The sequence below is a fragment of the Triticum dicoccoides genome, chromosome 5A, assembly GCF_002162155.2.
Source record: "Triticum dicoccoides isolate Atlit2015 ecotype Zavitan chromosome 5A, WEW_v2.0, whole genome shotgun sequence".
Taxonomy (NCBI): domain Eukaryota; kingdom Viridiplantae; phylum Streptophyta; class Magnoliopsida; order Poales; family Poaceae; genus Triticum; species Triticum dicoccoides.
This window is the reverse complement of record NC_041388.1, coordinates 534,426,739-534,443,959: the sequence shown is the minus strand read 5'-3', so window position 1 is coordinate 534,443,959 and position 17,221 is coordinate 534,426,739.

The window sequence follows — 17,221 nt, the reverse complement described above, 5'->3', positions numbered from 1 at the left end:
CATGCGTTGGTGATGTAGGTGCTTCCTCCTCTAATCGGGGTAGCGGCCTGCGCTTCGGGTAACTCTTGGAGGGGCATTCGAGTTCATACTCTTCGGCCACAAGGACTTCAGTCCATCTGTCAGCTAGCAAATCTTGGGCAGCTTTAAGCTGTTGCTGCTTTTTCTTGAGGCTGCTTGCCGTGGCTAAAAGCCTGCGTCTAAAACGCTCTTGTTCGGCGGGGTCTGATGGTATGACAAATTCGTCGTCATCGAGGCTTGCCTCGTCTTCGGAGGGAGGCGTATAGTTATCATCCTCGACCTCTCGGTCTGTCGCTCTCTCATGAGGGCTGGCTTCTCCATCTTCCTGTGCCGAATCTTGCTGGGGTGGTTGTTCTTCGTGCCGAATCTTGCTGGGGTGGTTGTTCTTCGCTATCTGGGGTAGTATTATCTCCCGTGCCGAAATCACCATTTTTGCTTTGGCGGGATTTAGAGCGGCGCCGCTGACGCCGGCGCTTTGGCTGTTTCTTGGGGGCGTCATCCCCCATTGTTCCCTCGCCATCTCCGTCTTTTGGGGTATCCACCATGTATATGTCATATGACGAGGTGGCGTTCCAGCGCCCTACAGGTGCTGGTTCCTGTTTGCTCCTATATCGTCGTCCATGCCGTCGATGTCTTCGGAGCCGAAGTCAAGTATGTCGATTAAATCATCGACGGTGGCTACAAAGTGGGTGGTGGGTGGGTTTTGAATTTCCTCACCGTCCGTATCCCACCCTTGCTGACCTTAATTCGGCTAGGGCTCTCCTGATAAAGAGAGAGACTTAAGAGAATTCAGGATGTCGCCAAAAGGCGAATGCTGAAAGATGTCTGCGGCGGTGAACTCCATTACCGGCGCCCAATCAGATTCGTTTGGCAGGGGTGCGGGGGGCTCGGAGTTCGGAGAGGAATCCGTCTCTTCGGAGTCACGGGCCACGCGGAGTGCGGGGCTGGAGTTCGGCTCGATCGCCTTTGAGATCGCAGCCCCTGAGGTAGCGTTGAACCGCTGATCCTCGATCGGCGCAGTAGGTTCTGAATCAATGGTCGAAACCGATGCGTGTGCGGCCTCCAAGGCGCTGCTCGGCGGCAGAGCTATATCATGCCCATCGAGACAGTGCGGCACGCTTGGCTGTGGCTCGAATCCGTCGAAGATCAAGTCCCCGCGGATGTCAGCCGTGTAGTTTAGGCTTCCAAACCTGACCTGATGGCCAGGGGCGTAGCTTTCGATCTGCTCAAGGTGGCCAAGCGAGTTGGCCCGCACTACGAAGCCGCCGAAGACGAGGATCTGTCCGGGAAGAAAAGTCTCACCCTGGAACACATCGTTGTTGAAGATCGAAGGAGCCATCGGGCCTAAAGGCGACGACACAGAGGAACTCTCAATGAAAGCACCAATGTCGGTGTCAAAACCGGCGGATCTCGGGTAGGGGGTCCCGAACTGTGTGTCTAGGCCGGATGGTAACAGGAGACAGGGGACACTTTGTTTTACCCAGGTTCGGGCCCTCTCGATGGAGGTAATACCCTACTCCTGCTTGATTAATATTGATGATATGGGTAGTACAAGAGTAGATCTACCACGAGATCAAGGAGGCTAAACCCTAGAAGCTAGCCTATGGTATGATTGTTGTGTATGGAGTTGATTCTGTCCTACGGACTACAACCCTCCGGTTTATATAGACACCGGATAGGGTTAGGGTTATATAGAGTCGGTTACAATGGTAGGAGATCTTGAATATCGCATCGCCAAGCTTGCCTTCCACGCCAAGGAAAGTCCCATCCGGACACGGGACGAAGTCTTCAATCTTGTATCTTCATAGTCCAGGAGTCCGGCTGAAGGTATAGTCCGGCTGCCCGAACACCCCCTAATCCAACGGACCCCAATAAAACAGCTTCCATCGGGGCACGACTGAACCCCGATGTAGACGCCGCACTGTGAGAGTTCCTACGAGAGAATTGGGACATTTTTGCCTGGCACCCTTCAGACATGCCAGGGATCCCACGCAGGCTGGCCGAACACAACTTAAATATCCTAAAAGGATTCAAACCTGTCAAACAAGCCCTTCGGCGTTTTTCCGAACCCAAGAGACATGCTATGGGAGAAGAGCTAGCCAAGCTATTGGAGGCCGGATTCATTAGAGACATAAAACATCCGGACTGGCTAGCAAACCTGGTGATGGTACCAAAGAAGGACAAATCCTGGCGCCTGTGTGTCGACTTTAAAGACCTTAACAAGGCTTGCCCAAAGGATCCCTTCCCCTCTCCGGTATCGATCAAATTATCGATGCCACCGCAGGACACGACTCGTTGTGTTTCCTCGACGCATAATCCGGTTACCATCAAATCAAGATAGCAGAATCAGACCAAGCTGCAACAGCATTCATCACACCATACGGCCCATTCTGCTTCAACACAATGCCCTTCGGGCTAAAAAACACCGGCGCAACATACCAGCGCATGATCCAGACATGTCTGGCAAATCAGATTGGCAAAACAGTGGAGGCATATGTGGATGATGTGGTCATCAAATCAAGACATGTCGAATCTCTAGTAGACGACTTGAGGCTCACATTCGATAACCTCTGAAAATACGACATCAAGCTCAACCTGGAAAAATGCGTCTTCGGCGTTCCAGCCGGAAAGCTCTTGGGCTTCATTGTATCCGGTAGAGGAATTGAAGCAAATCCAGCCAAGATCCGAGCTTTGTCACAATTGGATATCCCAAAGGACCTCAAAAAAATACAAAAATTAACTGGATGCGTGGCGGCTCTTAAGCCGCTTCATCTCCCGCTTGGGAGAAAAGGCACGCCCCTTTTCGCCTCCTTCGGCGCACCGAACACTTCGAGTGGACGGATGCCGCCAGGGCCGGACTCGATGAAATAAAAGCCATATTGGCAACAAACCCAGTCCTGGCCGCGCCAAACACCGGCGAACCAATGCTATTGTACATTGCAGCAACACATCAAGTTGTCAGCGCAGTGCTCATTGTTGAGCGGGAAACGGACGGACACAAATTCCCCCTTCAAAGGCCGGTCTACTACGTGTCCACTGTCCTCACTCCATGCAAATCACGGTACCCGCATTATCAAAAAATTGCATACGCGGTATTCATGGCATCCCGAAAGCTACGACACTACTTTCAAGAGTGTTCCATAACAGTAGCCTCGGAAGTACCACTTAACGATATTATCAACAACCATGATGCAACGGGCCGGATTGCAAAATGGGCCATCGAGCTCCTCCCGTTCGATTTAACCTATAAGCCACGGCGAGCTATCAAGTCGCAAGTTTTGGCCGACTTCATCGCAGAATGGACGGAGGCCGAACTCCCTAAAGAGTACGGCACATACTCAAACTGGATCATGCATTTCGACGGCTCCAAAATGTTGGCCGGACTTGGGCTGGCGTCGTTTTGACGTCCCCACAGGAGACATAGTCCAGTATGTACTCCAAATTATGTACACGGACTCCAACAACGCAGCCGAATACGAGGCCCTTCTACATGGCCTCCGGATGGCAGTATCCATGGGCATTCAACGCCTAGAGGTACGCGGGGATTCGAACCTCGCGATATCCCAAATAAACGGCGACTTCGATGCCAAGGACCCAAAAATGGCAGCTTACCGCAACGCTGTCCTAAAAATGTCAGCTCGGTTCGAAGGGCTGGAGTTTCACCATATAGCCCGAGAAAACAATCAAGCAGCGGACGTCCTGGCACGCATCAGAGCAAAACGTGATGCAGTCCCCCCCCAACATCTTTTTGGAAAGATTGTTCAAGTCATCTGTAGCATGGGAGGGAGAACCCGCAAATAACAGCCCGAACCCAGCAGCACAACTCGACACCGAACAATCGGACACAATTGGAGGCTTTGCCAATGAAATTACACCTTCAGCCCACGTAATAATGGCGGTCATCGCCCCGTGGACAGAACCATTCCTAGCCTACCTTACTAGGCAGGAACTCCCGGAGGATCAAAACAAGGCCCGCTGCATAGTGCGGCGATCTAAGGCCTATAGAGTCCATGAGGGAGAGCTTTATAAGAAAAGCACTACCGGAGTCCTTCAAAGGTGCATCTCCGAAGAGGAAGGGCGGAACCTTCTGGCTGAAATTCATGCTGGACTCGGTGGTCACCACGCCACTGCTCGGTCCCTTGTTAGCAAGGCTTTCCGTACAGGCTTTTATTGGCCGACGGCCCGGGCAGACGCTCAGGACTTAGTCCAACGATGCGCTGGTTGCCAACTTTTTGCCAACCAAAGCCATATGCCACCCACCGCACTCCAAACTATACAATCACCTGGCCTTTTGCGGTCTGGGGGCTTGACATGGTCGGACCCCTTAAAGGCGGGACCGATAGAAAGAAATACTTACTGGTCATGGTGGATAAATTCACCAAATGGATAGAAGCCAAGCCTGTTAAAACGACCGAATCCGGACCTGTGATAGACTTCATATCCGGGGTTGTACACCTTTATGGCGTCCCCCACAGCATCATAATTGACAACGGCACAAACTTTACCGCAGACGAGGTAAAACTCTGGTGCAAAAACATGGGCATAAAGCTCGATTATGCTTCCGTCTATCACCCACAAACCGACGGCCAGGTCGAATGTGCAAACGGTCTTATTATGAGCGGCATCAAACCCAGATTAGTGCGGTCCCTTAAGGAATCTAATACGCACTGGGTAGAGGAGCTCGACTCCGTACTCTGGGGGCTGCGGACCACGCCAAATCGCACCACCGGATACACACCATTTTTTATGGTGTACGGCGCAGAGGCAGTCCTGCCCTACGATATAATTCATGACTCATCCAGAGTGCGCATGTACGAAGAAAGAGAAGCCGAGCTCGATCGGCAGGACAACTTGGACGCCTTGGAGGAGGAGTGTGACGTGGCAAAAGCCCGTTCCGCATTTTATCAACAGCAGGCCCAAAGATATCAAAGCAGAGAAGTACGGGCCAAAAATTATAATGTTGGCGAACTAGTTCTACGCCTGCCGGATAAGAAAAAGGACAAACTCAAGCCCAAGTGGGAAGGTCCATTCATAATCGACCAAGTCCTGACTGGCGGGGCGTACCGCCTGCGAGATGCGTCGGATAACCGACTCGAGCCGAACCCGTGGAATGCCACCCGTCTCCGAAGATTCTATGCCTAGCACTGGACTCTGTGTTCGTCTCCTTCCTCTGTCCATTTTTTGCATTTTTCTGTCTTACATTTATCTCCTTCCCCTCTTGTCTTTTATAGGCCTTAAAGGCTTATCTAGTGACGCGCCACTCGCGCTCATTAAACCTGGGGGCTTCTTTAACAGAAGCTTATTTATACGGGCTTCATGCCCAACACATGCGTCAAACTTCCGCATGTACCTTTTTCTTCACCATTATATGCATTGATATGACTTAAGTTTTGGCCAAGCTGGGTTGCCTGGCTCCTGTGCTTACCCCTACGTTCCCGATTGTTCGGCTAGGAGGTAAAGGGAGCACCTCTGCGATTGTTACTGCCGGGTCAGCGGGATGTGTACCTCAGACTGGGTGAAGCCGAAAGCTAGCGTTCTTAAGGGAATATTCGGTTGGTGAGACAAAAGATGATCTTTTTACCCATTTTATGAGCCCCCAGATGCTTTTTTCTGCGTCTTTTTACGCAGTCCGGACATGCACTTTAGGGCATGCCTCCCAGCGAAAGGAACCCCTAACGGAACTATTCTCTCTGGAAGATGTTTCTTACTAACCATGTAATATAACATAACTAGTTGGGCACTTGTATGATAAAGCACTAATGACCCCTACGCCTGGTCTCCACGCATACCATGGTTGTTATATAACCGCTATGATATTCGGACACAATCCGGACCGTCAGGTCCCGAGGTTGAAGCGGAAAGGTCGGCAACGACAAACGATCTACAATCCGGCTAGAAGGCATTACACATGTTTATTCAAAATTACATAGTCATTCTGACTGATTGTATTCCTCTTCTATACCATCTAACAGGCCGTCTAATTTACAGTCCTGCTAGGAATACTTTGTGGCCAACTCTACTTGGCCGTATACTAAGCTCACAGGGATCTCCTTCCCGTCAGGCTCCACTGATCCGACCTCGGCCATGTGGTTTGGGTCAGACTTCGTAAAATGGGTCTTCACCATGGCCCAGGCTTCCCGAGCGCCTTGTCGGCAGGCCGATATCTTCCACAAATGGAAGCGCCGCCGAGCTCCCTTCAGCTTCTCTGCAAGCTCTCCAAGGCCTTCGGGCACGGAGTGGGCAGGCCATAAGGCTCGGGCAACGCCTCGCATCGCCTGCCGAACTCGCTCGTGCAGTTGCATGAGTTCGGGAAGAAGGTCACCCGTAGAACCGGGCATCTCCTCTGCAGGACGACCTGTGAGCATACCTACAGACATTAATCTGTTAGTCGAATTCCTCGCCGAACTCTTTTTTCAAAGTTCGTTCAAGCACTTACTAAAAATGCTACGTCGAAGCCGCTGATTCTCCTTCGTGGAGTCCAAAAGCTGGCCACGAACATCTTTAAGTTCGACGTCCAGCTTGGTGTTGGCATCCTGAAGATCATTCCTCTCTTGCCTCACCCTCGTCAACATACTCTCACCGGCCTTTAGCTGGCGTAAGAGTTGTTGCTTGTCCGGATCGAGTCCGGCGCCATCTGCAATTTGATTTGTCAGATTTACACCCACACCGCACAATACTAATCTTTCAAAGTGTATTTTACCTGAGGGGGTCCCTTTGGGCTCCCCTGCTGCGGCTAGTGCGGCCTCTAGTTGGGACTTGCACTTTTCCAGCTCCTGGGACAGTACAGTATTCTTCTTTGTAAGAACCTGCATATTAAATGATCCTTAAATCAGTTGCTCTAACTGTTTCAAGTCTCGGGGGCTACTGGCATATATATATAATTAACCAAAATTTTCTTACCCGTATGTCTTTCACATACTGCTCCGTGGCTCTGGCTAAACCATTTTGAGCGGCACGGAGGTATGCATCTCCCGAATTAAAGGCATCTAAAGCCTCTTGGGAGAAACAAGCGTCGCGTAGAATTGTCCGGCGATGCCTGTGGTTCATGGCACTCTCCACTTCTGAATTTGTGGCGGACAGCCTGTCCACATCCTCTGTCGGAGGAACGACCGGTGTGCGCCTTGTACTCGCCTCCGCTTCCTGGCCAGACGCTGGAGCTTGGCTGGTGGAGGCGCGATTGGCAACCTCTCCGGATGTAGTCCGGCGAGGTCTCTTTGTCCTGAAGATAGCACGAGCGTTAATATGCCCTGATAGAATAACTCCAGGGAAAAAGAGGGTGCACTATACCTTTGCGCCGGCATTCCAGTCCGGACTTCATTCCTTTTTGCCCTACGAGGCTCTGCGGCCCCTCGTTGGCTGGTCGCCGTAGGTTCGGCCTCCTGCCTCGGAAATCTCCCCTGCAAAACACGGTTGACGTAAGAAACACTGAAATACGCGAGAGTGGAATCCCTCTCAAGGGAATGAGACTCCGGTTTCCGTCACCTGGGAGGCCGGGATTAATCCTAGGTAATCAGCCGTGATGGCTACCAAGGTATTGTCCTTGCTTAGCTGATAAAACACCCCGTCGATAAGCTCCACCGATATGTCCGGATCCTCTTCGAAGTCTGGATCGAGGGACCGTTCTGGGTCCTCGGGCTGTGGAGGGCGGCTGCTTATATTCTTTACCTCCTGTCGCAGTTCCTGCAGTGAAGTCGTTAGACTACCTATCTAACCACGGGAATATCAAACAAACGGGCAAGTGCAATTGTTCACTTGCCCAACTTGGAGGATCGTACATACTAAATCCGGCCTGCGGGTTGACGCGGAGGAATTCCTCCTTCTCTCCCTTGTACAGAGAGGATAAGATCTTTTCTAGAGCGGCGGCTGAGTCCAGCCCTTTACGACCGTAACAGGTGGCATCATCCTCCCCGTTGAATTCCCACATTGGGTGGCCTCTATATTGAAGTGGCTGCAGCCCCCGCATAATGCATGCGGCCATGACTCCAATCATGGTTAGTCCGGAATGAGCCAACAATCTTATCCGGCCCATCAGGTAAAGGACGTCTCTGTCGCTTTCTCTCTGAGAGCTCCTCGCACGCCAGCTCAAGCGTTTCTTCAATGGAGCACTGTTGAACTCAAGGAGACCGACCCGGGTAGGGTCCGGTAGCAGGACGTCATCTATGTAAAACCATTCTGAAGTCCAGTCCTCGGATGCTTCCTTTGGGGTTCCGGATAGGTATCTGGTCCCGGCGATGCGCCATACTTTGGCTCCGCCCACTTGGTATATGGACCCCTTTTGAGAACGGGGCACCAGGCAGAATAACCTCTTCCACAGCGCGAAATGAGCCTCAACGCCTAAAAATAGCTCGCGAAGGGCGACGAAACCCGCAATATGCAATACGGAGGCGGGTGTGAGATTGTGCAGCTAGAGGCCGTAGAACTCCAGAAGCCTGCGGAGAAATGGATGAATTGGGAATCCCAGTCCCCTTATTAGATAGGGGACGAGGCACATCCGCTCTCCTTTAGAGGGATTGGGGGTGCTCTCTGCTTGCTCTCCACCGTTATAGGTGGCGAGTCCGGCTCGGACCGGGACCATATAGGCCTGAGGGAGAAATCCCTTGGCCTGAAGCGACACTAGCTCGCTGTGCGGGATGGAGCACCTCTCCCAGTCTCCAGGTTTAGGGCTGGAAGGGCGAGAGGAGGAGCTGGGACGGCTGGCCCTGTTGGAATGGACCTTTGCTGGAAGCGCTTTGATGATAACTCGCGGAAAGGAGAAGATGTGGTTTGGACCTAAATCCCCATCCCGTTAAATAGGCGGCTCGTTTATACGGCTAGGGGTGTGGGTGTAAAAAATGCCCTGGCTTTTCGCATTCGTTTGACACGTGGAAGACGGCCATTATTGGGCGTGGAAGCTGAGGAGCACTACATTACAAAAATCGGACATTATTCCTACAGGTACACAAGATTTGGAGAAGAACCCGCCTTGCAATGCCGAACAATCTGTGCACCGGACTCATCGTCATTGAAGCCTGGTTCGGGGGCTACTGAGGGAGTCCTGGATTAGGGGGTGTTCGCGTAGCCGGACTATACCTTCAGCCAGACTCCAGGACTATGAAGATACAAGATTGAAGACTTCGTCTCGTGTCCGGATGGGACTTTCCTTGGCGTAGAAGGCAAGCTTGGCGTTGCAGATATTCAAGATCTCCTACCATTGTAACTGACTCCATGTAACCCTAACCCTATCCGATGTCTATATAAACCAGAGGGTTGTAGTCCGTAGAACAGAATCAACTTCATACACAACAATCATACCATAGGCTAGCTTCTAGGGTTTAGCCTCCTTGATCTCGTGGTAGATCTACTCTTGTACTACCCATATCATCAATATTAATCAAGCAGGAGTAGGGTTTTACCTCCATCGAGAGGGCCCGAACCTGGGTAAAACAAAGTGTTCCCTGCCTCCTGTAACCATCCGTCCTAGACGCATAGTTCGGGACCCCCTACCTGAGATCCACCGGTTTTGAAACCGACAACCGTCATGATCACCATCGTCACCGGCTTGACACCTTGATCTTCATCGAAGCATTGTTGTTGTCTCGCCAACTATTACTTCTACGACTATCGCTACCGCTTAGTGATAAAGTAAAGCAATTACATGGCAATTGCATTTCATACAATAAAGCGACAACCATATGGCTCCTGCCAGTTGCCAATAACTGTGTTACAAAACATGATCATGTCATACAATAAAATTTAGCATCATGTCTTGACCATATCACATCACAACATGCCTTGAAAAAACAAGTTAGACGTCCTCTACTTTGTTGTTGCAAGTTTTACGTGGCTGCTACGGGCTGAGAAAGAACCGTTCTTACCTACGCATCAAAAACCACAACGTGGTATAGTGATTGCTTTTTGATCTTCAGAAAGAACCCTGTTCATTGAATCCGATTCAACTAAAGCTAGAGAAACAGACACCCACTAGCCACCTGTGTGCCAAGCACGTCGGTAGAACCAGTCTCGCGTAAGCGTACGTGTAATGTCGGTCTGGGCCACTTCATCCAACAATGCCGCTGAATCAAGAATCAACTAGTGACGGCAAGCAATATGTATATACCCACGCCCACAACTCCTTTGTGTTCTACTCGTGCATATAACATCTATGCATAGACCTGGCTCGGATGCCACTGTTGGGGAACGCAGTAATTTCAAAAAAATTCCTATGCACACGCAAGATCATGGTGATGCATAGCAATGAGAGGGGAGAGTATCGTCTACGTGCCCTCATAGACCGTAAGCAGAAGCGTTATGAAAACGCGGTTGATGTAGTCGTACGTCTTCACGATCGACCGATCTAGCACCGAAGGTACGTCACCTCCACGATCTGCACACGTTCAACTCGATGACGTCCCGCGAACTCACGATCCAGTAGAGCTTCGAGGGATATTTTGTCAGCACGAGGGCGTGATGACGGTGATGATGTTGCTACCGGAACAGGGCTTTGCCTAAGCACCGCTATGATATGACCGAGGTGGATTATGGTGGAGGGGGGCACCGCACACGGCTAAAAGATCAATGATCAACTTGTGTGTTTATGGGGTGCCCCCCTCCCCCGTATATAAAGGAGTGGAGGAGGGGGAGGGGCTCGGCCTCTCTAGGCGCGCCCAAGGGAGTCCTACTCCCACCGGGAGTAGGATTCCCCCTTCCCATGTTTGGTTTTAGGAGAGAAGGAAGGAGGAGGAAGAAGGAAGGAAAGGGGGGCTGGCCCCTTCCCAATTCGGATTGGGCTTGGGTGGGGGTGGGGGGGGGGCGCCCCCTCCTTTGCTTCTTATCCCTCTCTTCCACTAAGGCCCAATAAGGCCCATACAACTCCCGGGGGGTTCCGGTAACCTCCCGGTGCTCCGGTATACTCCCGATTTTACCTGGAACTATTCCGACGTCCAAACATAGGCTTCCAATATATCGATCTTTACGTCTCGCCATTTCGAGACTCCTCGTCATGTCCGTGATCAAATCCGGGACTCCGAACTACCTTCGGTACATCAAAACACATAAACTCGTAATACCGATCATCACCGAACGTTAAGCGTACGGACCCTACGGGTTCGAGAACTATGTAGAAATGACCGAGACATGTCTCCGATCAATAACCAATAGCCAAACCTAGATGCTCATATTGGTTCCTACATATTCTATGAAGATCTTTATCGGTCAAACACGCATAACGTTATACGTTGTTCCCTTTGTCATCGGTATGTTACTTGCCCGAGATTCGATCATCGGTATCCCAATACCTAGTTCAATCTCGTTATCGGCAAGTCTCTTTACTCGTTCCGTAATGCTACATCCCGTAACTAACTCATTAGCTACATTGCTTGCAAGGCTTATAGTGATGTACATTACCGAGAGGGCCTAGAGATACCTCTCCGACAATCGGAGTGACAAATCCTAGTCTTGATCCATGCCAACTCAACAAACACCATCGGAGACACGTGTAGAGCACCTTTATAATCACCCAGTTACGTTGTGACGTTTGGTAGAACACAAAGTGTTCCTCCGGTATTCGTGAGTTGCATGATCTCATAGTCATAGGAACATGTATAGTTATGGAGAAAGCAATAGCAACAAACTAAAAGATCATCGTGCTAGTCTAATGGATGGGTCAAGTCAATCACATCATTCTCTAATGATGTGATCCCGTTAATCAAATGACAACTCATGTCTATGGTTAGGAAACATAACCATCATTGATTCAATGAGCTAGTCAAGTAGAGGCAAACTAGTGACACTCTGTTTGTCTATGTATTCACACATGTACTAAGTTTCTGGTTAATACAATCCTAGCATGAATAATAAACATTTATCATGATATAAGGAAATATAAATAACGACTTTATTATTGCCTCTAGGGCATATTTCCTTCAGGGATTGTATATTTAGTCATTCAGTACAATGCATGTTGCAAAACAACAATTGAAAAACGAAAAGGCATGTTAACTGCAATATCCTTAATAGGAACCAAATATCGTAATTCATAGTGGTATTGTTGAAACTGTTATTGATGAAATTGAACTGCACGGCAAATAGTTGCACATATAGAGCAGCACATTGTGAAGAACTGAAGTAAACAAGTCATAAGGACATCTCTAGGCGATCCTTAAAAAGTTAAAGGACTAAAACCCTTAGTGGATATACTCCAGCAATTTTTGGCCTTTTCTAGTCGATCCCCTAAACTTAAGGTTGTAAACTTCAATTTGATCAAGTTCAAACAGGTTCAACCGAAAGTAGCATGTGTTCAAACATAAACATAGATAGTTTTGCATAACCGAACATAAAACATAAATTTAAACTAAGCTAAACTACTTTCGGTCGAACTAGAGGTCGAGCCAATCCTTCCTCGTCATGTACGGTGTGCCGCGAGCCGGGTCCAGGCCAGTACCGTTGTCGGGGTCGTTGGGGAAGGCATTCCTCCACTAGTCGACGCCGATATCCTTGTCCTCGGGGCCCACCTCGACGCCCTCCACGCTGTCGTCGTCGCCGCCTTCGACCTCGTCATCAGAGGAGAGCGCAATAACCTTGTCGCCCTCCGTACCACCATCCTCGCTACCTTCGATCTCGTCATCGGAGGAGAGCGCGATAACCTCACCGCCCTCTGCACTGGCAAAGATCGTCCGCTCCGCCTCCACGAGCTCCGGGTGCTGCCGACGGAGCTCTTGCATGTAGGCCTCGTCAGTGGCCTCGGCCTCGAGGCGCTCCCACGGATCGCGGTCCTCCCGCACCATAGCTGAGCTCACCACCCCTGGCTCCGGCAGAACGAGGTCGGCAGGACGTGTGCCGAAGGGGAAATTGAGCCTAGTCATCGCACCGTGGTAGCGGACCTGCCAACAGTCATACTCCATGGCCGCAAGCTCGGCCATGTGGAAGCTACCGAGCCACTGTCGGGTGTGGGTCTCTCGATCTGTAATCTCGGCGACCCACATCCCCCACCGCCGCTGCCGGACCCCGAGGTAGGACTTCGTCGGCTGCCGTGTCCGGGGGAGGACGGGGAAGTCCTCGAACCGGTGTAGGGGCGCGGTGGTAGGCAGATCGGGGGACCGGCGACGGTGGATCGGGCCTGCGGAGGATGATGGGGACACCTCGGCGGCCACCTCGTCGGCATCGGGCGAAAAGGCCGCGATAAACCTCTTTTTGGCCATTGGCTCCTCGAGTTCCCTGGCACACAGGCAGAGGTTGAGGATGGAGGCGCCGGCGATGGCAGCGACCTACCAATGGTTTCGAGGGTTGTGTGTGTCTGTGTGAGCGGAGGTTGTGTTTGAGGAAATACTGCGGCAACTGAAAATTTTACTAGGCGGGAGTAACAAGGCGGGGCTACTGAAAATTTTGATCAAGGGCGAGCAAATATTTTTGAGATTGCGAGGGATGTAGAGGCGGGAGTAAAATGCCGGGGCTACTGGAAATTTGAATCAAGGGACTGAAGCAGAGCGGGAGTAACAGACATCGCACACGGTCCGCACATACTAATCGTGTGCTATCAAACATTAAAACCTTCCAGGCGGTAGATATTTTCGAGATTGCGAGGGATGTTGAGTCGGGAGTTTTTGGGGAGCGAGCTAGTGTGCTTGAAACGCCGGCTGTGGACTGTAGCCGATGCACCTTCTCGCGTAAGCCATAGGCATACTATACATCGACGGCGCTCCAAGATATTTTGTACTACATCTCACATGGTTGGTGATAATAAACCGTGTGGGGTCTACTTGATTAGAATTACAAAATGGGGTCACAGTGGCAATGGATGCTGTTTGAATTGCTAGACCTTTTATCTACAGTGAACATGCAACTATATGTGTGTCGTAAAAGAATTGGAATTATTCAGGTTTCATTTGGACATTTTATACATTAAACTGGTTTCTAGCCATTTCAGGTGCACAATTACAAATTAAACTACATGCACATGCTCCGGTGCATACAAATAGGTTGAAAAATAAAATATGTGTCCTTTAGTGCATGCTTAGGTCCCATGCAAGAAATGGGAATGGATCTTTTGGGGTTCGTTTGGCCTTTTTTATACATTAACTGGGTTTTCTAGGCATTTTATGTGCATAATTCAAATTTGAACTACAAGCACATGCTCCAATGCACTAAAGTTGATTGAAAAATCACATGTATGTCCTTGGGTGAATTTCTAGGTCCCATGCAAGAGATGGGAATGAATTTCAAACACCAGGGCACTGTTGATTGTCGGTAAAACGTTGAGATACCTGGTTTTTAAATTCTAGTAAATCCAAAACTCGTCTAAAATTCATGAAACTTGGCATGCTATCATGGAGCGGCATCAACATGCCGTGGTGAAAATGTTGTCCCATTTGGGGCAGGTTTGGGTATAAGCTTCTCACAACAAGCATGATGGTTTCGATAGGGAACGTACCACCTTTGGGGACGGGACGACATCCATTGCCTCTTATTGCTTTCAAAATTTTTCTAGTGTCAACATAGAACAACAGGAGTGTTGTGTTTAATCTTGGATTTTTTCGGGGTTCGTTTGGCCTTTTTTATAGATTAACTGAGTTTTCTAGGCATTTCATGTGCATAATTCAAATTTGAACTACAAGCACATGCTCCAATGCACCAAAGTTGGTTTGAAAACTCATATGTGTGTCCTTGGGTGAATTTCTAGGTCCCATGCAAGAGATGGGAATGAATTTCAAACACCAGGGCACTGTTGATTGCCGGCAAAACATCGAGATACCTGGTTTTTAAATTCTACTAAATCCAAAACTCGTCTGAAATTCATGAAACTTGGCAAGCTATCATGGAGTGGCATCAACGTGCCGTGGTGAAAATTTTGTCCCATTTGGGGTAGGTTTGGGTATAAGCTTCTCAAAAACCAGACCTTCTCACAACAAGCATGATGGTTTTGATAGGGAACCTACCACCTTTGGGGACGGGACGATATCCGTTGCCTCTTATTGCTTTCAAAAAATTTCTAGTGTCAACATAGAACAACAAGAGTGTTGTGTTTAATCTTGGAATTTTTCAGGGTTCGTTTGGCCTTTTTTATACATTAACTGGGTTTTCTAGGCATTTTATGTGCAAAATTCAAATTTTAACTACAAGCACATGCTCCAATGCACCAAAGTTGGTTGAAAAATCACATGTGTGTCCTTGGGTGAATTTATAGGTCCCATGTAAGAAATGGGAATAAACTTCAAACACTAGGGCACTGTTGATTGCCGCAAAACATTGAGATACCTGGTTTTCAAATTCTAGTAAATCCAAAAATCGTCTGAAATTCATGAAACTTGGCATGCTATCATGGAGCGGCATCAACATGCCGTGGTGAAAATTTTGTCCCATTTGGGGCAGGTTTGGGTATAAGCTTCTCACAAACCAGAGCTTCTCACAGTAAGCATGATGGTTTCGATAGGGAACGTACCACCTTTGGGGACGGGACGATATCCGTTGCCTCTTATTGCTTTCAAAAAAAATTCTAGTGTCAACATAGAACAACAGGAGTGTTGTGTTTAATCTTGGATTTTTTCGGGGTTCGTTTGGCCTTTTTTATAAATTAACTGGGTTTTCTAGGCATTTTATGTGCATAATGCAAATTTGAACTACAAGCACATGCTCCAATGCACCAAAGTTGGTTGACAAATCACATGTGTGTCCTCGGGTGAATTTCTAGGTCCCATGCAAGAGATGGGGATTATATTCAAACACCATGGAACTGTTGATTGCCGGCAAAATGTTGAGATGTCTGGTTTTTAAATTCTAGTAAATCCAAAACTCGTCTGAAATTCATGAAACTTGGCATGCTATCATGGAGCGGCATCAACATGCCGTGGTAAAAAATTTGTCCCATTTGGGGCAGGTTCGGGTATAAGCTTCTCATAAACCAGAGCTTCTCACAACAAGCATGATGGTTTTGATAGGGAATGTACCACCTTTGGGGACGGGACGATATTCGTTGCGTCTTATTGCTTTCAAAAAATTTCTAGTGTACATAGAACAACAGGAGTATTGTGTTTAATCTTGGACTTTTTTGGGGTTCATTTGGCCTTTTTTATAAATTAACTGAGTTTTCTAGGCATTTTAATGTGCATAATTCAAATTTGAACTACACTCCAAATTCGCCTATCAGAACTGTGTGCTTAAACGGCCCAATGAACAGTGCAACCCAGCCCACCACTAGTCTCCTTCAACCTCTTGTTCATCCCCATCACGCTGGAGGCAGAGCGCTTGTTCAAGTCGCCGATGCACACACGTCGTCCATCCCGCGGTTCTCCCCTTGGTTAAGACGTCGCCAGCGCACCCTCCCAAAACCCTAGTATCTGTTCTTCCCATCGCACACTCCCTCTCCAGATGCACTGCGTCGAAGCTGCTGCCGTCGTCGCCGCCTCATCATTTCCGCGTCCGTCATCGTCCCCTTCAGTCGAGCTTACGCCAGGAGCTCCACCTGCCTCCCCTGCTTCCCCTATGTGGACCAACTCGAGCTCGGAGCACCCACCTCGACCGAATCGACCGCCTTCTTCAACCTCTGCCGCCGATCGTCGCCGTCGGGTCCTCCACCACCGAACCGCCCCGGCCTGCCCGAACATGCTCACGAGCTTCGCAGTGAGACCCTTGACCGATTCCCCCGCTTTTCCCTTTCGATCTGTAACCGTAGCCTTCGTCGTAGTCGCCACTGTAGCCTGCTGATGCCTAGCCGGTGTTTCCTACTGATGCTTTGCTGTTGCTGCTTTTTGCTGTTGTTGCCGCTGCTCCATTGCTGTTGCTTGCCCACGCTGCTTGCCTCCTGCTACTGCTAGCCGCTGCTGCTTGCTGCTTCTACCGTCACCGCTGCTGCCTAGCGCTGCTGCCACTCGCCTCCTGCTGCGCCGTCGTGCTCCGCACGCTCGGTCGCCCCGCCCGCGCCGTCCGCTGCTCACCCCGCCCGCGGCTCGCCTCATCGGCGCGTGCGTGCCGCCGCTCCCGCCTGTCACTGCACACTAGCTACGCCTCGCCTCTGCCCGGCGCCGGCGCCGCCCGCTTGTCGGCTGCCCATGCCCGCCTCCTGGCATCGGGGCCGCCATCGCTCCCCCTGGTGCGTGCGTGCCCAGGCACTGGAGCCGACCCTGTTAGATTAGGGATAGGATAGGGTTGGTGATTAATTAGTTTAGGTGTATATGACATGTAGTTCCCACCTTATTTTAACTTAAACAAAATCAGTTTAGAAATTATTAGGACA